The 27,617-nt window shown below is 41.6% G+C and overlaps 1 protein-coding gene across 3 annotated transcripts in view; it reads right to left on the bottom strand.

Moving 5' to 3' along the window:
* GRAMD1B (GRAM domain containing 1B) overlaps positions 1-27,617 on the bottom strand; it is a 269,620-nt gene that overhangs the window by 226,147 nt on the left and 15,856 nt on the right. The window lies entirely within an intron of this gene.

Below are 27,617 nucleotides of genomic sequence, written 5' to 3'. Positions count from 1 at the left end.
CGGCCTCCAGGGTAGCTGGGATTACAGGCGCCTGTCACCACACCTGGCTAATTTTTGTATTTTTAGTAGAGCTGGCTCATGCTCACCCCCATGCAATATCCAATGGACATGCTGACTCCTCCATTCATTCATTCATCCATTTTTTTCTTTTTCTTTTTTTTTTTTTTTTTTTTAAGACAGGGTCTTACTCTGTCACCCAAGCTGAAGTGCAGTGGTGGGATCACGGCTCACTGCTGCCTGCCTCGACCTCTAGCTATCATTTCATCTCAGCTTTCTGAGTATTTGGGACTGCAGGCATATGCCACCACACCTGGCTAATTTCCTTGTTTTTGTTTTTATTATTTTTTTGGTAGAGACAGGGCCTTGCTATGCTGTCCAGGCTTTCGATATAGTCTTCCTCCCCCCACCCCTGCCACCACACTAAACATTAAACCTGGCTTTCCCCGCAGCCATCCTCATCAAATCAATCTGGCGCCCTGCTTGTCCTTGGTTCTTCCAGTCTCCAGGTGCAGGAATTCTCAGGACAACACTTGCTGTTTCCATCAGACACTGGGGCCACTTTGTGTGAGGGAGGCCATCGGGATAAGCAAATGCCCGTGGGAGGCAAGAGGTTCTAGAGGTTAAGAGCATGTGCTCTGCACAGGGTCAACAGCCCACACCTGCCTGCTGAGCGACTGTGGGTATGAGGTCCAGCGTGGACACAACAGGCTGTGGCACCTGGGAGCACCACACATGCCAGGAGTCACCCGGATGCTTCTAGCAGAATGGCCAAATACCCTCTGCTCTTCTTACTTTAATTTCTTGGGAGGGAGAGAGGGATGGAGGGAAGGAAGGAGGGAAAGTAGGAGAGAAGGAAGGAGAGAAGAAGGGAGGGAGGGAGGGGGGAAAGTAGGAGAATCTTGTGCCATCTGGGGCTACAGCTGAATCCATCTCCCTTTATGTTACTGTTGAAACAAGTTCATTATATCTGCACGACAGTGGGCAAGTTACCTAACCGCACTGTGCCTTCATTTCTTCATCAGAAAATGGAAAAAAGAGAACTTACTTTGTATGGTCATTTGGGGGTTTAAATGAGTTTAAATTGCTTTCAATAATGACTGGCACATTGTTAAAAAAAAAAAAAAAGAGAGAGAGAGAGAGAGAGAGAGAGAGACCATGCTCTGTTTTCAGATCTTCCAAATTCAGGTACTAGCTTCTTCCCTTATTAGTTTGATAAACTTAGAAAAGTTGTTTCATCCCTCTATATTTTTGCTTTTTCATCTATAAATTGAAGGTAGTAATAACACCCAGCTCTCTGCTCAGCAAAGAAACTAATCAAAAAAATACAGAAGTAATGTATGGAATGACAGAAAATATATACAAACCATATACTACAGACTGAATATTGTGTTTACCCATAATTCATATGTTGAAATCCTAACCCCCAATACAATGGTATTAGGATGTGGGTTCTTTGGGAGGAGGTAAGTTCATGAGGGTGGGACCCTCATGACTGGTTTAGTGTCCTTATGAAAGAGACCCCAGAGAGCTCCCTCACCACTTCTGCCACATGAAGACACAGCAAGAAGATGGCTATCTATGAACCAGGAAGCAGCCCCCCCCCAGACACCAAATCTGCCTGCATCTTGCTGTTGGACTTTCAGCCTTCAAGACTATAACAAATAAATTTCCCTTTTTTTTTTTTTTTTTTTTTTTTTTTTTTTTTTTTTTTTAGATAGAGTTTCACTCTTGTTGCCCAGGCTGGAGTGCAATGGCACTATCTCAGCTCACTGCAACCTCTACCTTCTGAGTTCAAGAGATTCTCCTGTCTCAACCTCCTGATTAGCTGGGATTACAAGCGCATGCCACTATGCCCGGCTAAATTTTGTATTTTTAGTAGAGGCAGGGTTTTATCATATTGGTCACACTGATCTCAAACTCCTGACCTCAGGTGATCCACCCACCTCGTCCTCCAAAAGTGCTGGGATTATAGGCACAAACCACCGTGCCTGGCCAAAATTCTATTTTTTATAAGGCATCCAGTCTATGGTATTCTGTTATAGTACCCAAGTTGGACTCAGACACCACATATCCGATAAAAGATTAATTTACAAAATATATAAGGAACTCCTACAACTCAATAGCAAAAATAACCCAATTACAAAATGAACCAAAGACATTAACATACATTTCTCTAAAGACATACAAATGGCTACCAGGTATGTGAAAAAGTGCTCACCATCACTAATCATTAGAGAAATTCGAATCAAAACAGCAAGGAGATATTACCTCACAAAGGTTAGGATGCTACTATAAAGCAAAAACAAATACAAGGGCCGGCGCGGTGGCTCACACCTACAATTCCAGCTCTTTGGGAGGCTGAGGCAGACAGACCACTTGAGGTCAGAAGTTTGAGACCAGCCTGGCCAACATGGCAAAACCCCATCTTTACTAAAAATACAAAAATTAGCCAGGTGTGGTGACATTGGGGGTGGTGTACATTTAATTCCAGCTACTCCAGAGGCTGAGGCAGGAGAATCCTTGAACCCGGGAGATGAAGGTTGTAGTGAGCCGAGATCAGGGCACTGCACTCCAGCCTGGGCAACAGAGTGAGACTCTGTCTAATAAATAAATAGATAAATAAATATAAATAAATAAAAAAGATAAGTGTTGGTATGGTAAGGATGCGGAGAAAAGGGAACTCTTGCACACTGTTGGCAAGAATGTAAATTTGTGCAGCCACTGTGGAAAATATTATGGAGGTCCATAAAAAAAAATAAAACTACTGTATGATCCGTCAATCCCACTTCTGGGTATTTATCCAAAGAAACTGAAATCAGGATCTCAAAGAGATATCTGCATTTCCATGTTCACTGGAGCACCATTCATCATAGCCCAGACATAGAAGCAACCTAAACGTCTCTCAATGGATGAACGGATAAAGAAAATGTGGTAGACTTAAATACAATGGAATATTCTTCAGCCTTTGAAAAGAAATCAGTCCTATCATTTGGGACAACACGGATGAACCTGCAGGACCTTATGCTAAGTGAAATAAGCCAGGCACAGAAAGACCAATAAATACTGCATGATCTCACTTACATGTGCAATCTAAAAAAGTCAAAGTCATAGTGACAGAGAATAGAATGCTGGTTGCCAGGGGCTAGGGGAGAGGAAAATGAGGAGTATAAGTCAAGGGGTACAAGATTTCAGTTATACAAGATAAATAAGTCCTAGACATCTACTGGGCAGCAGAGTGCCCATAGTTAACAGTACTGTATTGCATACTCAAAAATTTGCTAAGAAAGTAAACATTATGTTGTTTCCTTATCTCACACACACAAATCATAACAAAAGATGGTGGGAGGAAACTTTTGGAGACAATTGACAGATTTATGGCACAGGTTGTGGTGATGATTTCACAGATGTATACTTATCCCTAAACTCACTGAGTTGTATTCTTTACACCTGATCTTAACCAAAAGGCCAAGAAGCGATGAGTTGTATGCATTAAATATGTACAGCTTTTTGCATGTCAAGCATACCTCAATAACGTTGTTTTTTAAACAAGTTATTCAAATAAAAAAAAGAAAATATATAAATGGTCAATAAATACATGAAAAGAAACTTAATGATTAGTCATCAGGGAAATGTAAATAAAACCACAATAAGAAACCACTACACACCTATTAAAATGGCTAAAATAAAAAAATTTGACAGGCCAGGCACAGTGGCTCACATCTATAATCCCAGCACTTTGGGAGAACGAGGCAAGTGATCATCTGAGGTCAGGAGTTAAAGACCGGCCTGACCAACATGGAGAAACCCCATCTCTACTAAAAATACAAAGTTAGCCTAGGCATGGTGGCACATGCCTGTAATCCCAGCTACTCAGGAGGCTGGGGCAGGAGAATTGCTTGAACATGGGAGGCAGAGATTTTGGTGAGCAGAGATTGCACCATTGCACTCCAGCCTGGTTACAGAAGTGAAACTCCGTCTCAAAAAAAACAAAAAACAAAAAAACAAAAAAACATGACAATACTAAGTGGTAGCAAGGATGTGGAACAACTGGGATTCTCATACACTGCCAATGGGAGTATAATTTGATAAAAGTATGCTGTGGTTTGAATGTGTCCCCCAGATTTCATGTGTTCAAAAATTAATCCCGAAATTCATATATCAATCTATTGGAAGGTAGGCTTTTGTGAGGTATTTAGGATTAGATAAGGTTATTAGGGTGAGCTCTTATGATGCAATTGCTAGCTTTATAAGAAGAGAGACCCTATCTGGCACACTCTTGCTTTCTTGCCATGCAATGCTCTCTGCCATATTATGACACAGCAAGAAGGCCCTTACCAGGGTCTTCTTGAAGTTAACTTTCCAGCCTCCAGAACTGTAAGAAATACAGTTTTATACTTGTCTTTATAAATTATCCAGTCTGTGGTATTCTGTCATGGTAAGAGAAAATGGACTAAGATAAAGCACTTTGGAAAAATCATAGTTTTTAAAACATGTATTTACTATATGACTGAGTAATTTGACTCCTAAGTATTTTCTCTAGAGGAATTAACTCATGTCTATGCAAAGATTTGTACCTAAGTATTCATAGCATTTTAATTTGTAATATCCCAGAATTAGAAAGAGTTCATCTATAGATGAATAGATAAATTATGGTATATCCAAACAATTGAACACTCCTTATTAATAAAAAGGAACAAGCTACTGTTATTTGCAGCAATGTAGATGAATCTCAAAACCATTATATATGTTGAGGGTAAGAGTCCAGATAGGAAAGTACATATTCTACCTCCATATATATGAAATTCTTGGCTGGCTGCAGTGGCTCACACATGTAATCCCAGCACTTTGGGAGGCCAAGGTGGGAGGATTGCCTGAGCCCAGGAGTTCGAGACCAGCCTGGGCAACATAGCAAGACTGTCTCTACAAAAAACAAAAAATAAAAAAAAATTAGCCAGGTGTGGTGGTACACTCTGGGGTTCTAGTTACTTGGGAGACTGAGGCAGGAGGATCACTTAGGCCTGAGAGGTTGAGGCTGCAGTGAGCCATGACTGCACCTCTGCACTCCAGCCTGGGTGAGAATCTGTCTCAAAAAATTTTTTTTAAATCTAGAATAAGCAAAATTAATCTAGTGACAGCAAATCAATGTTGCCTGGGCCAAATATTTTTGCTTTTGTTTTGTTTTGTTTTTTAATTGAACGAAGAGAAGCACAAGAAAAAATTTTAGGGTAATGGAAACATTCTGTATTTTGGTGTTATAAAATGTATACATTTGACAAAACTCATCAATCTGCATTTTATCATATGTAAATTATACCCTAATAAAGTTGAGTTAAAAAATAGTACTCAGCTTGCTGGACTGGTATCAATATGAATTAAGATGATACAAGTAAAGATCTTGCCTCACAAAAAATATTCAATTAATATTAGCTATCATTATCCCCCTAATGCCAGATAATTAGCAAAGTTTCTCTTTTTCCCCTCTCTGCCTAAGTTGAGCAAAATGCACAAAATGTTTCAACAGGAAACCCCAGTCTGTAGCAAAGTCCTTGTCTCTAGGCACCAAGATATTCTTGCAGACCGCAAAGTAAAATCCCTGTGGTCAAAGACAGGCAGTTCTCTCTGGATCCATCACACTTGGGGTGGGAGAGGCAACAGAGCAGTGGCACACGTGGCACAGCCCTTCTAAGTCATAAGGAAATAGAAGCGCATGTGGGGAAGCAGCAAAAGGACTTTTCCATGGAGGAGTCAGGTGGGTCAGGGAAGCCAGAGGAGTAGCAATGAGGGTGAAGGAAATTTTCCTCTGTAGCAGAGCCGCGTCCATTCATCAATCCGAGACTCAGTTTTTCAAAGAACGACCAAGCCATTACTACTAATAAATAGAAACTACTAATAAATAGATTAGTCTTTATCCTAGTTGCCTTTTATCTCTGATACCTCCTTTGAGTTTTCCAACAGTTCTGCAAGACAGAATGTATTTTAAAAGGGTGATCCTATTTCACAGAAAGGAAAAAGAAATTTACCTGCGATCACTGAGTAACTTGGGTCTCTCAACCAGGGCTTCTTGGTTGAACACAGGGACTTTCATCCTTGACTATTCTTTGGAGTCACTTGAAGAGCTTTTTTTTTTTTTTTTTTTTTTTTTTACGCACCACCATGCCCAGCTAATTTTTTTTGTATTTTTTAGTAGAGACGGGGTTTCACCATGTTGACCAGGATGGTCTCGATCTCTTGACCTTGTGATCCACCCCTCTCGGCCTCCCAAAGTGCTGGGATTACAGGCTTGAGCCACCGCGCCCGGCGAAGAGCTTTAAAATATACTATTGCCTGGGTCTCACAAAGATTCTAATCTCTTTGGTGTGAGATGCAGCCTGGACATTGAAATTTCTAAACATGACTTCATTGGTTGGAACATACAGCTAAGACTGAAAAACACTACTCAAGCATATGTGAATGCTTGGATAAGTAAAACCTACACATCACCTGGGGAAACTCTGAAATTTTCTTTGTCCTTTTTGGTGGTAAGGAAGGTAAATAAGGAAAAGAAACCATGCAAACATTCACTTTTTAAAATTATTATTAATGAGAATGAGGGCAGGCATAATTTGGCTCTATACTAAAGAGATGTATTGGAAACATGGGTAATGTATAAAGGGAAACATAAGCCCTTAAAGAAGGAGGGTTCATGTTTCCCTGTTTACATTCCCCAATTTTACTATGTAATCTTATTTAATTTTATTTGTGTTTAGCTGAGAAAGAAAACAAATTTTAATAAAGAAGCCTTTCCTTAGTATGAAAATCAATATAATAAAATCTTTGCAGAAATTTTATTTCCCAGAAAGTGTTTTCTTTTATTAAGCTAGAATTTATTAAGAACCTAAAAACATTCAGTAATTCATGCAACATTTATTGAGATCTGTGCTACATGAGTATGGTATAGTCCTGTATTTAGGAGATTATAAACTTGTAGGGGAGATGCTATGTTTCAAATGTTTGTCCCCTCCAAAATTCATTTTGAAATTTAATCATAACAGTATTAGGAAGTGGGACTCTTAAGAGGTGATTAGGCCATGAGGGCTCTGCACCATGGGTGGGGTTGGTATAAAATGGTGAGTTTAGCACTCTCTTGTTCTCCTTTTTGTCCCTCTACTCTTCTGTCAAGTGAGGAACAGGGTTCATCCCCTCCAGAGAAGACAATGTTCAAGTTACCATTTTGGAAGCAGAGACCAAGCCTTTACCAAATATTAAACCTGCTGGCACCTTGATCTTGAACTCCCCAGCCTCTAGAACTGTGAGAAATAAAACTTCTCTTGTTTGTAAATTACGTAGTCTGTGATGCTCGGTTATAGCAGCACAAAATGATTTAAAACAGGGAACAAGAGAGGTACATAAACAACTACCAGAAAATGTTCACGCTAACTTCATGAACATACTTAGAATGGAGCTTAGCACACAGACAGTGTTCAAGAATTATCGAAGAAAAATGAAAAGGAGGAAAGAAGAGAGATGGGAGAAAGAAGGGAAGGATGGAAAAGGTAAAAAATACTATGGAGGTTTCAGGATGAAACATCACAATGTGTTGGAAGGAGGCTGTGATTACAGCCTTGGAGAGAAGGTTGGAGTCCACAAATATGGAAGTGGAGAGGCCCTTCCATTTGGAGGGAATAGTATATGCAAAAGCAAGAATATGGTAAAGCCTGGCCATGTTTGAGAGACACAAAATGGTATCATTGAAGAGAGCAGAAGGAATCTCAATGCTGATAGTAAGAGAGAAAATTATAAACTAGAAATCTCTGTTGCCAATATAAAAAAATGGACAGAATAATGTTCTTATTCCTAATGGCAGGCAAAAGAATGACCAGTCGTCCTGATTTTCTTAAGACAGTATTAATTTACATGTCTGGTTCATGCATAATTGCTAATAGCATCTCACTTCATTCTCAAAATTGCTCTGGTTTGGATAATAAATTGTATGATCATCTTAGCAATAAGAAACCTTTAAACTATTTTTTTAAAAAATCAGAGTGCAAAAGAGTAGAATAAAGATGGCCTTTTCAGAGTTGTATTTTACCAAGATTCATCAGGCAGTTGTACGGGATTTGCAACAGAAAGAGAAAGAAATTGGATAGAAATGGGAAGATCATTCAGAGGTTATAGGTTTACTCTAGTGAAAGAAAGAACCTCAGCTGAGGCGCTGGCCAAATGTGGCAGGCAGCCCGTGAGACAGCTCCAACAATCCCCACCTTCTGGTGTTCAAACCTTGTGTAGTCCCCTTCCACATTGAAGATGGCGGACCTGTGTAACCAAGAGGATATTACAGAGGCAACAGAGTGTGACTTCTGTGGGGAGTTTACAAAAAAAAAAAAAAAAAAAAAAAAAAAAAAAAAAAAAAAAAAAAAACACAAAACACTGTGGCTTTCTCAATTTCTCAGATCATTCATTCTGGGAGAAGCCAGCTAACATGGTCTTAGGGTCCTCAAACAGCCCAAGGAAAGAGGCATGTGGTGAGAAACTGAGACCTATCATTCCCAGCATGAATTTGCCAGCCCTGTGAGTGTGCCATCTTGGAACTGGATTCTCCAGCCCCAGTCACTACTCCAGATAACTGCAGCCACAGTTGCCACATAAGCACAGCCTCTTGAGAGAGTCCAGGCTAAAACCACCCTGCCAGGCTTCTCCCAAAACATAGATTCTGTGTGCAATCAACCATGGCTATTAATGTTTTAACTTGCTAGGTTCTGGGTAATTTGTTATGTGGAAACATATAATAGACCTTAGAAACAAAAAGGAAAGGATAAAGATAAAACGCATGGGGAAAGCTAAAGTAACTGGCATTTGGGTCTCCCTCCCCGAGCTTTCCTTATTAACTGTGTGTTAACGGGGAAATTACTTAACGTATAGGAGTCTTGGTTTCCTCATCTGTAAAATACCCAGGCCTGACTAACGATCTTCAATGTCCCTTATAGCATCCAAATTAAATGATTTCATTATTCTAAAAGCTCATTTATTAGTCACGGACCAGGGTTTAGAAATTATCGTATTATCTGGAGAGCTCTCTCAGTGTCTGGCTTCATCCTGTTCAACAATCTTATCAATGACTGAATTGAAGATATGAAAGGCATTCTTGTTAAAACCAAAAGTGATGTGAAACTCAGAAGGAAAGCAGTCACAGTGGTTGAAGTAAAATGCCTAAGAATCTTGAAATTAATGAACAGTGAGTCAAATATAACAAGATGAAATGTAACACAGACTCACAGACAGCCTGTGAAGTTCTGAAAATTTATCTCAAGGAGTATAAGACCATTATGGTAGGAGTAATATTAACTATTAGTCAATAGTATGAACTAGTTGCCAAGGAATACATTTTGCCTTCCTTTTACTGGATTCATGAAACCATTCAACAATCACCCAAGCACTGCACTAGGCATTAGGGCTGTAGTGATGACTAAGACACAGACTTTGCAGAGTGATAAAACCTAAAATTAAGGGAGGAGAGAATCCCATTTTCCTCTTTGCTTGGTCAGACATACTGCATAATATGAATATCATGCCACAATTCCATAGCTTTATAGGTAGATCGAAGTTTTGTCTGAAGAGAGTTGCAGAATTGATATGAAACTGACAATAATCAGAATCAACTAACCTTTATTGAGTGGCCTTATGCTCTGTCCAGGGATAGGATATTCAAAGAAAAGAGACGATGGCTTAGGATAGAATCTTGCCAAACACCAATGCTTAAAGAACAAGCAGAAGAGCAGAATCTGAAAAAAGTGGGAGTGGGAGTGGCAGGAGAAATAGAAGAATAACCTGGGAGCTAAAACTAGAATGTATTTCAAAGGGCAAAGACATGTAATCTAGAGACTTACCCCTGCTTTCAATCTCCTCCTCCACCCCTTCTAACTTATTCACTCTGACCCAACCACATGGGCTTCTGGTTGTTCCTCAAGTATACCACACTCCTTCCTGAAGACATGAGTTTGGCCTAAATGAGGTCAAAGAAGAGTAGCATACCAGTCTGCCACTATCAACCACTTGAAAGGACAGAAATCATCAACCCTATAAAGGAAATGAGCAATGGGAGTGAGGCAGAGCAAAAGGATGCCTTCAAAAACAAGAAAAACTGTTCCTCAAGTATACCACAGTCCTTCCTAACTCTGGTCATTGTCGTTACTGTTCCCACTGATTACATACTCTTCCCCCAGGATCCCTGAATGGTCCAGTCCCTCACTCTATTCAGATCTCAGCTCAGATGCCACCTCCTCAGAGAGGACTTCACTGTTCAGCTGAGCTAAAGTAATAACCTCCACCCTCTGTGCTCAGAATTTGTCACTAATCTCCTGACATTTTGTAAATGTACTTGCTCCTCTGTTTATTATCCCTGGCCCCACGCACACGCAGTGGCTTGGAAAGAGCAGTGATTCCACCTGCTTCTTTCACAGATGTATCCACATGGCATAGTACCATGTCTGGGACATTGTAAGTGCTTAGTCACATATTTAATAAAAGAATTAAGTAAAAATCGCTGGGTGCAGTGGCTCACACCTGTAATCCCAGTACTTTGGGAGACCGAGGTGGGTGGATCACTTGAGGTCAGGAGTTTAAGACCAGCCTGACCAACATGGTAAAACCCCATCTCTACTAAAATACAAACATTAGCTGGATATGGTAGCAATCACCTGAAATTCAAGTTACTCGGGAGGCTAAGGCAGGAGAATCACTTGAACCTGGGAGGTGGAGGTTGCAGTGAGCTGAAATTGTGCCATGCCACTGCACTTCAACCTGGGTGACAGAACAAGACTCCCACTCAAAAAAAAAAAAAAAAAAAAAGAAGAATTAAGTAAACTCAAGATGCCAAGAAGGACTTTAGTGCTCTCAGCAGATAGATTTCACTGAGGTGACAGAAAGTTAGATATATAAGGGACAATAGAATATACAAGGTCTGAGAAAGCCGGAGGGGATGAGACCCACAACACTAACAGCAAGAGAAAGAGTAAGGCTGCAGGTAAACTCCTGGGTACGGGTTAAAGAAGTTGCAAGAGCCCTCGTCTCACAATTTCAATCTTATTTTTAAAATAGTACTAAGAATCTGTCAGCTGAGATGAAGTGGGGAAAGTGGTGGGATTACAGGCTTGAGGAAAGTGACGATCTGAAATAGCCAATGTGAAAAAAGAGCAGAGCTGGGTAGGGAGAGAAATGTGATGTGCAGCAAGAAGGGCCAAGTTTAGAAACCGCAAATTTAGAGAAGCATGGGCCGTGTGCTTGTGTGTTTCCCTCCAGTAACACTCAGCGACCTGGGAGAAGGAAAGGTGGGCAGCTGCATGGATCTAAGCCTGGGTTACAAGATGCATTCAGTCAAAGGGCCGTGGTCAGGAGAGTTAACGGTACTGGGAAGAAAGTGGTGGAGTAAAGTGTAATGGAATCAAGTGGGATGGGAAGAAAGGGAAGCTAAGGGAGCTCCTAGATGAGGTCACGAAGAGCAGATGTGAGTTTGGCCTAGATGGGGTCAAAGAAGAGTGGCATACCAGTCTGCCACTATCAACCAGCTGAAAGGACAGAAATTATCAATCCTGTAAAGGAAATGAGCAACGGGAGTGAGGGAGACTAAAAAGGATGTCTTCAAAAGCTAGAAAAATTACCATGGAAAGATTGTATTTGACATGTATTCTATATGGATTCAAGGCCATTATAAAATTCTATAAATAGAAATTATACACAGATCTGACCCATGTTAAAAAATGCTAAGAATCGAAGCAGTAGCGAAAATTCATTGAAAAGATTAAAAAACTCTTGTTTTGTTTTTGGAAGGATACCCATTTTTAGAGATAGATATTCAAGGAAGAGTAGGAGGTTATGAGTAGAGGAGGGGTTTGAGGAGCAGGGCGGTGTGTACTGAATGCTCAGCAATGCCCAGAGACAGGCAGGAGGTGAAGAAGAAACCAGATGGGTGGACACAGGGGCTCCTTCCCTACTGCAGCCAGAGCAAGTCTACATTTACTTAATGTAATTGGACTTCCGCTTAATACTGTGTTCAGGTAGTGTTTTTGTGTAAAGAAATAAATATCAAACACCAATTGACCAGGTGAATTTTAAGGTTCTTTGCAAGTCAGAGAGCCTCTTTTTTTTTTTTAATGAATTATGTAAACATTAACTATTTGTTAAATAAATGTTTTTATTTTAGAAGAGTTTAAGATTGACAAAAAAAAGTTGTTGCCAGGCACCGTGGCTCATACCTGTAATCCCAACATTTTGAGAGGCTGAGGCAGGCGGATCACTTGAGGCCAGGAGTTCGAGATCAGCCTAGCCAATATGGCGAAATCCCATCTCTACTAAACGTATTTGAAAAATTAGCCAGGCAAGGTGGCATATGCCTGTAATCCCAGTAATCCCAGCTACTCAGGAGGCGGGGGCACGAGAATCGCTTGAACCCGGGAGGCAGTTGCAGTGAGCCGAGGTAGTACCACTGCACTCCAGCCTGGATAACAGAGTAAGATTCTGTCCGCCACTCTGTGTACTACCTTGTGAAGATAGTACACAGAGCTCTGATAGACCCCACACCCAGTTTCTTCTATTATTAACATCTCACTTTAGTATGGTGCGTTTGCCAAAATCATTATGCCAATAATCAATATTAATACATAATTATGAATTAAAGTCCATACTTCATCCAGGTTTCCTTAATTTTTACCTAATTTCCTATTTCCAGGATCCCATCCAGGACGTCACATTACATTTTCTCATCTTGTCTCTGTAGGCTCCTATTAGCCGACAGTTTCTCAGACTTTCCTTATTTTTGGTAACTTGAACAGTTTTGAAGAGTACTGGTCAGGTATCTTACAGAAGGTTCCTCAGCTGGGATTTTTTACTGATGTTTTTCTCACGGTTAGACTGTGGCAGTGGGTTTTGGGGAGAAAGATCGTGGAGGTAATGTGTCATTGTCAGCACGTCATCTCAGAAGTATGTACTATCATAATATCAATGTGACTCATCACTGATGTTGACCTCGATCACCTGGCTGAGTGTCTTAGTCTGTTCAAGATGGTATAACAAAATACACAAACCTGGGGAGCTTTTAAACAACAAAAATTTATTTCTCACAGTTCCGGAAACTGGGACTTCCAAGATCAGGGTGCCAGCATGGCTGCGTTCTAGTGGGGCCCTCTTCCAGGTGGCAGACTGCTGCCTTCTCACTGTTCCCACACAGCAGAGGGGGCAAAAAAGCTCCCTCTGGCCTCTCCTTTTTTTTCTTTGTTTCGTTCTTTTCTTTTCTTTTGTTTTTTTTTGAGACAGGGTCTCACTCTCACTCTGTTGCCCAGGCTGTGGTGCAATCTCAGCTCACGGCAGCTTCAACCTTCCAGGCTTAAATAATCCTCCCACCTCAGCCTCTCGAGTAGTTGGGACTACAGGCGTGTGCCACCATGCCAGGCTAATTTTTGTACTTTTTGTAGAGACAGGGTCTTGCCATCTGCCCAGGCTGGTCTCAAACTCCTGGACTCAAGTGATCTGCCTGCTTTGGCCTCCCAAAGTGCTGGGATTACAGGTGTGAGCCACTGCACCCAGCCCCTCTGACCTCTTCTTTTTTTTTTTTTTTTTTTTTTTTGAGACGGAGTTTCGCTCTTGTTACCCAGGTTGGAGTGCAATGGCGCAATCTCGGCTCACCGCAACCTCCGCCTCCTGGGTTCAGGCAATTCTCCTGCCTCAGCCTCCTGAGTAGCTGGGATTACAGGCACACGCCACCATGCCCAGCTAATTTTTTGTATTTTTAGTAGAGACGGGGTTTCACCATGTTGACCAGGATGGTCTCGATCTCTTGACCTCGTGATCCACCCGCCTCAGCCTCCCAAAGTGCTGGGATTACAGGCGTGAGCCACCGCGCCCGGCTTGACTTCTTCTTATGAAAGAATTAATCCCACTCATGAGGGCTCCTTCTCATGACCTAATCACCTTCAAAAGGCCGCATCTCATAATACTACCACATAAGGGATTAGGTTTCAATATGAATTTTGGGGGGATACCAGCATTTAAACCATACCACTGAGGCAGTGTTTGCTAGTTTTCTCCACTATAAAGTTACCATTTTTTCCCCCTTTCTATACTAACTATAGCTGTTTTTTAATAATCATATATAATCTGTACTTGTGACTTTGGTTATTTGAAAGAAAAACATTGCACATTTCTAGGCCAGATAGGCTACTTGGGGGAGGGGGTGTCACTGGGGCATGGACAGGCTGAGGCTTTTTTCTGTGTGCACTGAGGGCCAGGAAACAAAACCCTGAGATCCCTGGAAATGCTGGAGTTGGAATTCAAGAAGTAAAGGAACTTGTTGGCATCCCTTGCTTTGTGGAACCATAAGCACAGAGCAGAGGCTGGGAGTGGGTGCTTTGTCCTTTTAGAAGCACTCCAAACCCACTCACCTGGCACAAGAACCCATGCTCCCTGTAATGACCATCTTTTATTTGCCAGCCAAAGAATGCTGCCTTAGTGACTTCAGGCAGTTTTTTTTCCTCCATTCCTTTTAAATACAGTCTGGCTATGATGATAAACACTGGGCCTCATGTACATGTGTGTAGGACTGTGTGTCAGCAAACACGCTGCCTTTCTGGAGTGCGTGGCATCCACTGTGCGCCGTGACTCCAAGAGAAGCCTGTGCCAAATTAGTCCTTTTCTGAAAAATCTTCCTGGGGATACTTCACATCCAGAGCCATTACTCATGAAGCCAGACGATGCTTCTTAAAATGCCAGCATCTTGGTATTCAACAGCTCTGCACTCCCTCATCTGAGAGGCTCAGAGACTGCTTCTAGCAGCTTCTACCTTTCACATCCCACCTCCTTCCTGAAAAGAATCCAAACTACAAACCATCTCTGCCAAAAGACCCCCTAAGCGCTTAAACAGTTACAATTCATGGTCCAACAGGCACCCAACAAACACGTGGTGAATTGGTTCAGTGCTCATGAAATGGACTAGGTAGTTCTTCCTTTTCCCTCATACAAACTGAAGACAGGGGCTGATGTCACCTTCCTTCACTTATGGACAAGCCCAGCAGGAGTGAAGAATTTGCTAAACATTTCACAGCCCAGGAAAGAGGTTCATCGGCTGAGCGTGCTCTGTCTAGCTGCTACTACTGCCCAGGCACTATAGCCAGTGGACACTGGGTAGCTTTCCGTTTTTTAAGACAGAAGTATAATGTGAGGCTGGGCATGGTGGCTCATGCCTGTAATCCCAGCACTTTGAGAGGCCAAGACAGTTGGATCACCTGAGGTCAGGAGTTTAGAGCAGCCTGGCCAACATAGTGAAACCCCGTCTCTACTAAAAACATACACAAATAAATTAACCAAGTGGGGTGGTGGGCACCTGTGATCCCAGCTACTCGAGAGGCTAAGGCAGGAGAATTGCTTGAATCTGGGAGATGGAGGTTACAGTGAGCCAAGATCATGCCATTGCACTCCAGCCTGGGTGACAGAGTGAAACTCCATCTCAAAAAAAAAACACCAAGTATATTGTGAATCACTTTCAAAGTGAAATTCTAAGAATCTGGGGAATGGAAGAGATTAAGTACCTTGAAAGCACAAAGAGAAAGACTCTCCTTGAGGAGGTCCCCCTGGATTCTCTCAAGGGGCCTCCTGTTCCGAACACTGGAAGCCACCCCTACAAATCAGCCCCCAAATCTTTAGAAATAGTGGAGAAAGTGTGGCAGAGGAAAGGCAGATATGGAAGAGAAAAATAGGTATGTAAAACCTAATTTAATCTTCATAACAACCCTATAAAGTTGATATTAGAATCTCACTTGACAGATGAGAAAACTTAGATGTAGAGAGAAGTTTAATAACCTGCTCAAGGCCCACATCTAGGTAAAAAAAACTAGAATTCCAACTCAAATCTGCCAAACTTCCAAGCCTATATATATGATGTTCTGATATTCAAAGGTATCTGCCTGATAATAGTGGACAAAGAGGTAAGAAAGTATTTTCCTACACCTCTTTTGGCCACTTTACAATGTATAGTAGTGAGGACTAGGAAGGGAGCAATAGAAACATAGGCAGGAAGAAGTGTCATTGTGCATGTGCACGCACACAGTGACACGGGGAAGGACCTCCGATCTCCAGCAACCAGTAGGACTCATCCCATGACCCCAGTAAAGGGTTCTTGGGTTAAAGTTGTAACTCAGTTCCGCAAACAACAATCTATGAGGATGGCTAGGCCATAGTCCCTGCCCTCAAGAAGCTTTGCAATACTAAGGGGGAGAAGAGGGGTATGAAGAACCAACACCAATCACACTACAAGGCGGAATGGGAGGGCATGGGATAGATGACTCTCCCAGGTATGTGGGGCTGGGGAGGGCCTCCAAGTGAGTAGCAGCTGATTTGAGACCTGAAGGATAAATATGTCGATGGACAGGAAAGGTAGTCCAGGATGAAAGGAAAGAAAGAAGAAAGGCATGAAGGAAGAGGAGCAAGAAGGAAGTGAAGAGGCTGGAAATGATGTTGAAGAATTTAAACAGCATTCAGCGGGCACCAGGAAACCAGTGACAGGCTTGAGAGGAGTGAGGAGAATGGTACGGTCACATCTGCTCAAGAACAATGAGGATGATTGATCCGGAGGGAAGGCAGTGATCAAGGCAGAGTTAAGGAGAGCTTGAGCTCAGCAAGGACTGAGTGAGGAACACTGCAGAGATGAAGTGGTCAGAGTGGTGTCATTGATTAGATTAGGGGAAGGAAAATGGAAAGACGAAGCTATCTTAGGTTTCTCTCCCACAGAACCAGAAGAACTGCCATAATATAAACTGAGTATCACAAGCAGGTGGAGAGGCTTTTGGAGAATGAAGAAAAGAGAAGATAATTTCGGGTCAGATGAATTCAATTTCAGGTACCATTAAGTCAATCATGTGACAGTGTTCACTGAGCTACTGGAAACAACATAAGTTAGAGTAGGGTTCTGTAAATTATGACCCATGGGCTGTGTGTTTTTGTAAACAAAGTTTTATTGGAACACAGCCACACCTATTAATTGATATATTATTTATAGTTTCTTTTGCTTTACAATGGCAGAGTTGAGTAGTTGTGATGGTGACCATGTCTTGCAAGCCGAAAATACTGACTATCAGATCCTTTAATAAAAAGCTTTCTGACCCATGATGTGGAGACCAAAGAAAGAGGTCAGAAACATCTGTGTGGAGGGATATAGTTGAGAAGCAGGCTGAGAAAATTACCTTGGAAGGCTGGGTGAGGTAGCTCACGCCTGTAATCCCAGCACTATGGGAGGCTGAGGTGGGTGGATCACCTGAGGTCTTGAGTTCAAGACCAACCTGACTAACATGGAGAAACCCCATCTCCATTAAAAATACTAAAGTTGGTTGGGCGTGGTGGCATATGCCTATAATCCCAGCTATCTGGGAGGCTGAGGCAGGAGAATTGCTTAAACCCAGAAGGCGGAGGTTGCTGTGAGCCAAGATCGCACCATTGCACTCCAGCCTGGGCAACAAGAGCGAGACTCCATCTCAAAAAAAAAAAAAAGAAAGAAAGTTACCTTGGAGGAATAAATGTTAAATCCATTCACCATTCAAGTAGTATTTGCTAACACTTACTTTATATCAAGCACTGGGACACTGGGTTCAGTAGTGAGAATAAAACAATAAACAGGAGAGAGAAAATCCCTGCTCTCCTGAATGTGACAGGAGGAGCAACAGGAAGAAACAGTCAAATAAATAACTAGTTACTAGCAACATCTACATCTTGTGTGCAAGAAAGAAAACACAAGTGAATGGAGGGTTTAGGGGAAAGGGAATACCTGGGCAGGAGCACCGAGAACCAAGAAAGTACAGCAGCACAGAGACCAAGGAGAAAGTGTATTTCAAGAAGAAGGACATGATTGGGAATGTCAAATGCTGTGAAGCAGGATGAGGTCTAGAAATAGGCCATTGGATTTGGCATTGGGAAATTAATTAGAGACCGCTGAGATCATTTTTGGCACAATGGTAGAAAACAAACACATCTGCGGGGGTTGAGAAGTCAAAAGGTGGTAATAAACTTTGGGCAATAGTGTATGCTGGTTTTTAAAGATGGATGGAGGAGCCGGGTGCGGTGGCTCACTTCTGTAATCCCAGCATTTTGGGAGGCCGAGGCAGGTGGATCACGTGAGGTCAGGAGTTCAAGATCAGCCTGGCCAACATGGTAAAACCCCATCTCTACTAAAAACACAAAACTTAGCTGGGTGTGGTGGTGCATGCCTGTAATCCCAACTATTCAGGAGGCTGAGGCAGGAGAACTGCTTGCATCCGGAAGGTGGAGGTCGCAGTAAGCTGAGATTGCACCACTGCACTCCAACCTGGGTGACAGAGTGAGACTCCATCTCAAAAGAAGTAAATAAATAAAAATAAAAATAAAGATGGATGGATGCATTAGTGGACAAATAGATAGATAGAAATATATGTTCATATATATATTCATGAAGAAACAATAGCCAAAATATAGCAGCTAAGAGAAGAATTAAGGTTTGGAGAGAGATTTATTTTTTAACATCAGGGAGACATGTACTTAAGTAATAAAAAGGAAAGACCCACTAGAGAGCAAAAGATAAATAATTTAGGAAAGAAAAAAGAATTCATGAAGCAAAGTATAAGAGAAAATGGGTCGGTGTGACCCAGAGCCCAGGTGGTGGACACTAGAAAAATAGCCAGTGTTTATTAAACACTTAACATGAACTAACCACTATCCTGGGAGATAAAGATACCGACGCACATAAAGATATATAGTTGTAATTCTCATATCAACCTTGCAAGGAGTTTAACATTACCAACATTTTACAGAGGAGGAAACTGGAACTCGCAAGGTTAGTAACTAGCCCAAGGCTCACATTCAGTAAACGGCAGAGCTAGAATTTCAAGCTCATATGATTTAGCTCCATGGCCCATGTGCTTTCCATTTAATCAAGATGCCACACATTGAAAACAAGGTTCCTCCCTATCACAGGGAGAAAGAAACAGAATAGGTGAAATGAGAGAGAGAGAGAGAGAGAGAGAGAGAGAGAGAGAGAGAGAGAGAGAGAGAGCAAGACTCTGAAGTAGGAAACACTCTTCAAGTTCAAGTCCAGGTGAGCCCCAGTTAATGCCTGAGTGTTCTCACGATAAGATCTTACCTGACCTACCATTACACATTCAACTTTGGACCCACTCTCCATGTGTAGAGTAGATCCCCGCATCTTTCTCCACAGCCCCCAACCCCACCTTGCTCTGTGACCCAGGAGGCTGGCCCTTCTGAGAACAATGACCAGTTCTTTTGCCCTCTGACTTCTGTTTGGGTCCTGCCAAGGAGGCACTGGCTGGAGACAGGAGGGCAGGAGAATTGGGACAGGGACTTGTCCCTCAGCTTCTCCCTTGCTACTTCCCTGTGGATTGACTGCATCTCTGCACCCAAGGTCACAGCTCAGGTCAGGTGACCTCTCTTACATCATTTATCCTTTGCTTCATTTACCCTTTGCTGATGTCCCTTGACTTCACCCACACCTTTAAAGTGAGTCCCTTTCTTAAATTCCTCCCATTACCTTATTCGAATGTGCCATCTGCATCCTGCCAAGTCCTGACAAGCCACATGATCACCTATATTCCTGGATGCCTTTTCATAAATGCATAACATAGTCACCCACATGTATCCACTTTCCCACACACTTAAATATCACACTCTTATATGCAAATCAAGCAACTGCAAGGCCTTCAGAATGGAAACACTGAGGCAGTTTTCACAATATAAGAGAGTTCAAAGCTGAACCTGGGAGTTCAATGCCAGCTTAAACCTCAGAGCCAAGATAATCTAAAAATCAATGATGCTTAAGGATGGACCTTAGTCTTCTCAACTCCTCTGAAATCCCCTAAAAAAAACAAGTTCTGGATTTGACTGACCTAGGTTCAGAAGTGGAGAGAAACGTACCAGATCTGAAGCCACAATTAGGCTCAGGTTCAAAGCTCTTCCCCTTCCCAGCTCTGGTCTTGAAAGGGAAGCCAGCCAATACTTCTATTATGATTCACACTCTGTGATTAGGAATCTAATTTAAAATATTAATTTACTTTTCAAAAGGATAATGAATGAAATCAGTACCCTCAGAACTGCTGCTGCTTTGTTCTCCCTTCTCCCCAGTCCCCAGAAAAATCCCCTAGTTTTTCTGCTGATATCATTCACTTATTCTGGGAAGATGAAACCACCTCAGTTTCACTTTTATTGTACAGCTTTTTATCTCAGGCTCTGAGCTACAGGAGTAGGCACTCGCTGGTCAGAGGAGGCCTCCTCTGCCCAGTACAGCACTTTCCACAGTGTGGGTGAACAGAGCAGTGGGTGCTGCCACCAAAACTTACTCACCCCAAGCCTCCAGTCCTAGCTGGGCAACTTCAGGCTAGTCACCACCTCACTCTTTCTGTCTGAGCCCTGTTTATTTCATGTGTAAAGTAATAGGTCCACAATAAATCAGTAGTTTTCAGTGTTTTTAAGTATGGAGTTAATTTTTATCATAAAAAAACAGCATAGTTTCCAGAGATAATGGCCATGTTGATGTATGGGCTCCCCACGCAGCATTCAGTAAACACATGGCCTCTGAGAGCCTTTGCTCTAACTCCGCAGTCCCCCAGGAAACTTCAACCCATATATTAGAACCTCTGGGCTCTGAATCCCTTCCAGTTTCAGAACGTTAATTTGCTTATATTCATGCCTAAGACCTGCCATTCATATAAAGACCTGGCATACAAGAATCTCAGCCAGGTAGAGATGGAAAGGTTTTCTGGTGCTTGTCACAGCCATGCCTTTGCCTCCAGAAGGCCTTTCCATCTCCGTTTAATAGGAGGAAGACAATGACGGTGATCTGGGACCCAACTCTCCTAACCAAGACTTGCCTCATGACGCAATAGGGAGAATTGGATTGCCATTAAGCACTGCCCTTTTCCTGTGAAACACACCAGACTGGAGCTTTTCTGCAGCTGCCAAACAAACTACCCAGCAGCAGCCTCCTCCTAGAGCCCTGATGCTCAGGGCCATCATCACCACGATCTGTTCACTGCTAAGACAAAGTTCTGGGGGCTCCTGAAGCATCTTATAGAGACAGACCCAAGAGCTGCCCCAGGAAGAGCTGGAGAAGGAGTTGGGGGAAGAGTGACGGAGACACTTTCAGAGCCCCTCAGAAATGAGCAAAGCTTGTGCATCTCACCTCTATTCGAGAGTCCCCTACTACTGATCAGGGGTTTCCATGGAAACTTTATAAGTTCTATCTATAGAAAGAGAAAAAACATGAAAAATAAGAAGCACCCTGAGGTATGTATGAATTAGCTCCAAGGAAGACAGGTAGACAAGGGAGTGGGGGCTCATGTGGGAAGAAACAGAGATGGTCATCCTGATACACAAAAAAAATCAAACTGTCTCCAATCCCAGAATCAGGAGGGAGATGGGGTGGACAGGCATACATGAGGCTCTGGGGGCTTTATGTGGGGTGGTGCACTAGCATGTGTAAGTAACTACATGGACAAGAGGGGACCAAAAATCACCTGAAAGGATCTCACTAGAAGAGATCCAAAGGAGGAAGGACACAGGAGGCAGAGAGCAGAGCTGCTGGCCGTGTTGAAACAGCGGTGGGCAGCAGCCTCCTATTCCCTTTTATCACCTTAGATCAACTACGAAGAGTCCATCAGTCTATCAACCATATTTCCAGGTTTGAACGCCTCAAAACTCAAGCCTTAAAGTCATAATAAAGTCTCTGGAGATGTCTAGTATGTCTTTGTCTTATAAAACTGCAACCTTTTGAGTCACTTGCAAGGAAGGACTCTGCTAAACTCTTTTTCCCCTAATCTTGATTTCAGATGAAGTTTGAATGAGGACTGAGTATCTGAGTTTTAAATGTCATACAACTTGATTTTTAAAACTAGATCATGAGGATCAAAGACCTAAATGCAAGAGCTAAAACTATAAAACTCTCAGAAGCATTGGCATAAATCTTTGTAACCTTGGATTAGGCAATGGTTTCTTAGCTATGACACCAAAAGGACAAGCAATAAGAGATGAGTGAACTGGACATCATCAAAATTAAAAGGTTTCCTGCTTCAAAGGATACCATCAATAAATGAAAAGACAACCTGATGAATTGGAGAAAAGTTTTGCAAATCATATATCTGATAAGAGGCTTGTGTCTAGAATATACAAAGAACTATAACTCAACAATAAAATAATAAAAAAATTTAAAGTTGGGCAAAGGATCTAAATAAACATTTCTCCAAAGAATAGATACAAATGGTCAATAAGTACATTTAAAAATACTGAACATCTGGAAAAAATAAAAAATAAATAAAAATACTGAACATCATTAACCAGCAGGGAAATGCAAATCAAAACCGCAATAGATAGCACTTCATGGCCACTAGGCTGGTTATAATGTAAAAGACAGATGATAACAAGTGCTGGTAAAGAGATGGAGAAGTTGGAACCCTCATATATACGTGCAGTATACTTACACTGAATGTAAAATAATGCAATCCTTTGGAAAAGAGTCTGATGGTCACTCAAAGTGCTTAACAAACAGTTACTATATTACCCAGTAAATTCAGTTCCAGATGTATATCCCAGAGAAATTAAAACATATGTCCACACTACAATGTATGCATTAATATTCAGAGGCACATTACTCATAATAGCTGAAAAGTAAAAATAACCCAAATGTGTATGAGCTGATGGTTGGATAAATAAAAGGTGATATTAACCATACAATGAAATATTATTCAGCAATAAACAAGAATGAAGTGGTGATAAATGCTACAACATGGACAAACTTTGTAAACATTAAGTGAAAGAATACAGAAGGGCAGAATTAAAACTAGATGATACATGTGTTTTGTTTTGTTTTTGTTTTTGTTTTTTTTTATTGCATTTTAGGTTTTGGGGTACATGTGATGAACATGCAAGATTGTTGCATAGGTACACACATGGCAGTGTGCTTTGCTGCCTTCCGTCCCCTCACCTGTATCTGTCATTTCTCCCCATGCTATCTCTTCCCACCTCCCCACCCCCCGCCCCTCCCCCATTTCCCCCCAACAGACCCCAGTGTAAATTTTTGCAGTCTACCCATCTGACAAGGGGCTGATATCCAGAATTTACAAAGAACTAAAGCAGATCTACAAGAAAAAAACAAACAAGCCCATTCAAAAATGGGCAAAGGATATGAACAGATACTTTACAAAAGAAGACATACAGGAGGCCAACAAACATATGAAAAAATGCTCATCATCACTGGTCATCAGAGAAATGCAAATCAAAACCACATTGAGATACCATCTCACACCAGTTAGAATGGCGATCATTAAAAAATCGGGAAACAACAGATGCTGGAGAGGATGTGGAGAAATAGGAACACTTTTACACTGTTGGTGGGAATGTAAATTAATTCAACCATTGTGGAAGACAGTGTGGCGATTCCTCAAGGACTTAAAAACATGTGTTTTTTTTTAAGTTATCTCAGCAGAAAGAATTGTCTCTCTTCACAGACTGAGTTTGTCCTACAATCCAATGGCCTGCCTTGTGGGGTAGGCATTATCCTTCAATGAAAGCATTCAAACTGAAAGTCTTACTGAGATATTGCAGATGCAATTTAAATAATTAGATGATGTTGGATCACATGTCACACTGGGTCCTTTTCAAATCAGAGAGACTATGAATCGGCAGTTCTTTTATTCTCTCCCTTCTACTCTATAGTTCCTGCTGCAGTAAGTGAGAATTTGGGAGACATCTCTAAGGTATAACTCATTATTTTTACCTCATTCCATTCCTCTAACTTTAACTTCTTATCTCCATCTTCCCTTGTTCCTCTGTAGACTGACACTGTACAATTCCACATGTCCTGCCAACTCCTATCAAAACTGTGGTTATGTAAGAAGCCTTAAAAAAGAAAAGAATGAGAGAAGACAGAGCACAGGTGGCCTACTGCACCAGTTACATTTCAATGTTAAATCCTATTGTTCTTGTGCATGAGAAGAGTCTAAACAGAAAAACGATTTAAAAATTAATGAAAATAAAGTAAATATTGCTGCTCACTTGGTCTGGGATACATGCAGATGTTTACTGAATGGACTGAACCAGGTTCACATGAATTACCCTCAGAAGTACCTACATATGCTGTAATCTTTCTGCATAACACTCAACCCTTGTAAAATATTCAGTGTCTGTTTTCCCTGCTTCACTGGTTTTGCAAAGGCTAAACCATGACAGTTTCAGTCTCTGCTATATCCTTGGGAGGCACTCAATAGATAGTAATCAAAGAATTTCTCCTACCATTTCCCCATACAATGCAGACTGCTTGAGATTATACTCATGAAAATCCTACTTAAAACTAAGCATTAGTCAGTGCACAGAACTTGAGAACCAGTAGGAACATTAGAAAACACCTAACACAACCCCTCCGTTTGACAGACTGAGGGCCAGAGAGATGAAATACTCAGCTAGGGAGTAACAGAGTTGGGAATTAAAACTAGTTGTTCCAGTTTCTGGGAGACAGATTGCCATAGGCAGTAAAAAAAACCACCGGTTTTGAAGTCAGATGAACCTGGGTGCCAATGCAGGTCTTCCTCTTACTAATTCCACCATCTTGGCAAGTTAATCAATGTCTTCACGCCTCAGCATCTTCAGAATTAAACGAAAAAGACAGCACCTCCAACTACCTCCCTGAGAAAACACGTAATAGTAAAAATAACCCAAATGTCTATAAGCTGATGGTTGGATAAATAAAATGTGGTATTAACCATAGCTTTGATAACCGATACCAAGTCCAGTGTTTGACCACTACAACACATGGGTCCTTGACTTTATGCCTACTAAAAGGGAAAAAAAAGAACAGAAAAAACACTGAGGGTTTGTTGTGTGCTGAGTGCCTTTCCATACTCAGTCTAAAACACAGAGGAGCCACACAGAAGGTGGCAGAGCCCCTGCCACACACACACATGACCACTTTTCAGCTGGAAGCACATGGTGGTAGAAGGCAATTCATTTCATTTGAGTTTGAGATCTTTTGCAAGTCTTTTCTTTAGATGGCTCACTTTTCTCCTCAGGTTCCTAGTTCAGGGTCTTCCACTGGGAGAATAACAAATGGAGATCCACTGGATCTTCTAAGTGTATATTATCTTCCAACTCTTCTGAAAGATACTTGTAGGAAGAGGTCAGGGAGCACATCTAGTGCAGAGATTTGTCACCTTGGGTGCTCAATAAAAACAAGCAACAGGCCGGGTGCGGTGGCTCATGCCTGTAATCCCAGCACTTTGCGAAGCCGAGGCAGGTAGATCATGAGGTCAAGGGATTGAGACCATCCTTGCCAACATGGTGAAACCCCATCTCTACTAAAAATACATAAATTAGCTGGGCATGGTGGTGCACGCCCGTAGTCTCAGCTACTTCGGGACTGAGGCAAGAGAATCACCTGAACCCGGGAGGCGGAGGTGCAGTGAGCTGAGATGGTGCCAGTGCACTTCAGCCTGGCGACAGAGCAAGACTCTGTCTTAAAAAAACAAAAAGCAAACAAACAAAAACCAAGCAGCAGATAACTAGAGCACGATGAGCCACCGCTTCCCTTCCATCAGCCTTCTTGTCTCCTCATCTGCTGTTTTTTATATTCATGAGGCCTGAGGCCAGCTTCCTGTGCATCACAGACCCCTTGTCTTCCTTGGTGGTATTACTACTGAGATATCATCCTCTGACAACTGCTCGACTCTGTTCCTCCAAGGGAGCTTTTCTTTTTCCTGCACCCAGCACACATCTTGATCTCTTTAATCCGATGCTTATCCACCCAGAACATCTCATCAAACACAAGGATGATCATTAAGTTCACATGAGTGAGATAAATTCCTGAATTAATTTGGTTGCTGATGTTTTTAAGCATTTATCTTTGGATTTTTATAACAGCTATCATCTCAGTGCGAGGTATACAGACAAGACAGAGGAGATGCTCCCAGAATAAATCCATCTAAAGGAAATGCAATAATACTGTCTTATTGGATCAATTTTTTAGACTGTCAGAAGAATTCAGGAGCTGAGAGAAGGAATGTTTAAAGGGAGGTATGATTTGTTTGTCAATGTCGACACTTGTGTTCTTTTAGAGTAGTTCTTGGAGATTATTCATGCAGGCAAAAATGGATGGGAGAGAGAAGGATCCTGCTGATTGATAACATGAAACTCTGTGTACTTTTTATGGGTTTAAGATTGGCAGAACTGAACCACAGAACTAATTTCACACCTGTTACTTTAGTTAACTAGCAGTTACTGAACTTTCCAAAAACCCATGGCAATTCTAAAACACAGCAACTGCTTGGATCACAGAGTGAGCAAGAAAGGCAACACAGACATAACCCCCGTGGGAGGAAAAACTCACATTCCAAGGAGTTGGTCCAAGTTCTCCCATTTCCCTTATCTGAGAACATCCTCGTTCCCTGACCAGATGCCAGACAAAGGGGCAAGATTTGGGCAATTAAAAGCAAAAAAGAGAATCATGTCCATGGAACTAAAGTGATGCTCCTCTTGCTCCCGCCCATCAAGATTCCAATTCTCAAGTCTCCTGAATCTATGCTAACATAATTCCTATTGCCTGTATCAGAATTCAAAAGCCACACCTTAAAAGTGGGATGCCTGAAAACCTTCACTGACCCCATCTCCATTTAAATAGAGAACATTCAAAACAATTTATATTAACACCAGGGAAGAGGTAGTACACTCAGTTCCTGTAAACACTATGCATCAGTGTTCATTTACTCAACACATTTTCATGAGTTCTAACTCTGTAAATAAGGCAGGATGCAAAATTATACACACCATCTGATTAGAAGCTTCTAAAAAAGGCATTATTTCCATACTAAAAACAATAAAAGATTAGAAAACTTAGTTATATTAAGAAGGTAGAACTGTGGGTGATTCTCCGTTTCTTTTAAACATTTTTGTAACACTGCTATATTGCTTTGATTTTTTTTTCAACTTTAGAAGTAAATCAGTAAGATTGATCTGCCAAAGCTGGTCTCTTTCCTTCTGACATATTGGCCAGGGAAGTTGGAGCCAGGACATACTGCAGCAAGTGTGTGTAACTACGACGTTAAGAGAAGAGACTGCTGACCAAATACTAATTCCCAAAATGCTTGTCTGTGGCAGGCCAGCCAAGACAACTCTGAAAAAAAAAAAAAAAATCTACTTTTCACCCTTTTCTCTTGTTCTTTCCCTAGAAACAACTTTAGATAGCAGGCACGCAGTAATACCTGCGGCCCAAATAGATAAGTACACGAAAACTTCATTGCTGGGTAACTGACTCTTCATCTACCCCATTCCCATCATTCTCCAACTTTCAACAACATAACATCCCTTGTACTTCCTCAAATCTCCTCTCTGGCATGAAATGTGTTTCTCATTTATGTAAACCTTGCCCACTGTTCAAGGCCCAGTGTGACTCTCACCTTCTCTAAGACCTGCTCTTTACTGGTGTAATATTTACTATGTTCCACATATTTGGCATCTAGTCTATTGTTAATTATCTTTTAAGTGACTTCTTGGCCAATAACACTTAAAGCCATTTTGGGATGCAAAGTAACTTATGCTTTTTTGTACCCCAACCCCATATATCTAATATAGCATTATCT

The sequence above is a fragment of the Saimiri boliviensis genome, chromosome 6 (genome assembly GCF_048565385.1).
Source record: "Saimiri boliviensis isolate mSaiBol1 chromosome 6, mSaiBol1.pri, whole genome shotgun sequence".
Lineage (NCBI taxonomy): Eukaryota > Metazoa > Chordata > Mammalia > Primates > Cebidae > Saimiri > Saimiri boliviensis.
The sequence above is the reverse complement of the archived record's forward strand: the minus strand, read 5'-3'. Positions and strand labels throughout refer to the sequence as shown.